Source organism: Chrysochloris asiatica, unplaced genomic scaffold, assembly GCF_000296735.1.
Source record: "Chrysochloris asiatica unplaced genomic scaffold, ChrAsi1.0 scaffold00135, whole genome shotgun sequence".
NCBI classification, from domain to species: Eukaryota; Metazoa; Chordata; class Mammalia; order Afrosoricida; family Chrysochloridae; genus Chrysochloris; species Chrysochloris asiatica.
In genome coordinates, this window is record NW_006408653.1 from 5,884,760 (window position 1) to 5,886,109 (window position 1,350).

A 1,350-nucleotide genomic window follows, 5' to 3' on the forward strand; every position below is an offset into this window, starting at 1 on the left:
GTATAGGATTTCTGAGGAGCAACTGGTGAGTTTAAACCGCCAGTCTGTGGTTCAAACTGACTGCAGTCCTGTACTTAAGCCTATTATGCCACGCCAGAAGTATGAATCAAGGAAAATTGGAAGTTTTTTAAAAATGAAATGGAATGCATAAAGATTGATATTCATGCATTAGTGAGCAGAAATGGACTGGTATTGGCCATTTTGAATCTGGTAATCATATGCTTTACCATGCCGGGAACAACAAATTGTAGAGCAATGGTGTAGCATTCATCATCAAAAAGAATATTTCAAGATCTATCTTGAAGTATAGTACTGTCTGATAGGATAATATCCATACACCTACAAGGAAGACCAGTTAAACCACTATTATTCAAATGTATGCACCAACCACTAAAGCCAGGGATGATAAAATTGAAGAATTCTACCAACTATTTCAGTCTGAGATTGATCAAACATGCCATCAACATTTATTAATAATTACTGATGATTGGAATGCTAGTATTGGAAAAAAAGGAAGGATCAAAAGTTGGGAAATATGGTGATAGAAATTACACTGGAGATTGCATTGTACAATTTTGATGTAGTTGTTACAAATACCTTCTTAGACAGCATAAAAGATGACTGTACAGATGGATCTCACCAGATGAAATACACAGTAATCAAACTGACTACATCTGTGGAAGAGATGGTAGAAAAGCTCCATATCATCAGCCAAAACAAGGCCAGGAGCTTGTTTTAGAAGAGGCCATCAACTATTCATATGGCAAGTTCAGGCTGAAGCTGAAGGAAATTAAGATGAGTCCATAAGAACCAAAATATGATCTTGAACATATCTCACTGAATTTAGAGACCATCTCAAGAACAGAATTGATGCATTAGACATTTATGACCGAAGACCAGAAGAGTTGTGGGATGACATCAAGAACATCATATAGGAAGAAAACCAAAGGTCATTAAAAAGCAGGACAGAAAAAAATGGTTGCCAGAAGAAACTGTAATTTGCTCTGCAGTGTAGAAATGCTAAAGTGAATGACAAAAAATGAGAACGTAGGAAAGGTCAACAGGAAATTTCGAAGGGCAGCTTGAGAAGACAGTCAAATATTATAATAACCAGGAGTTAGAAAACCAGATGGGAAAACACACCCATCATTTCTCAAGCTGAAAGAACTGAAGAAAAAATTTAAGCCTTGACTTGCAATATTGAAGGATCCAAGGAGCTCTGGTAGCATAATGGTTATGAATCGGCCTGCTAACCTCAGGGTCAGCCATTCAAAACTACCAGCTGTTCTGCGGGAGAAAGTTGAAGCTTTCTGCTCCCGTAAAGATTTACAGCCTCAGAAACCCTGTACA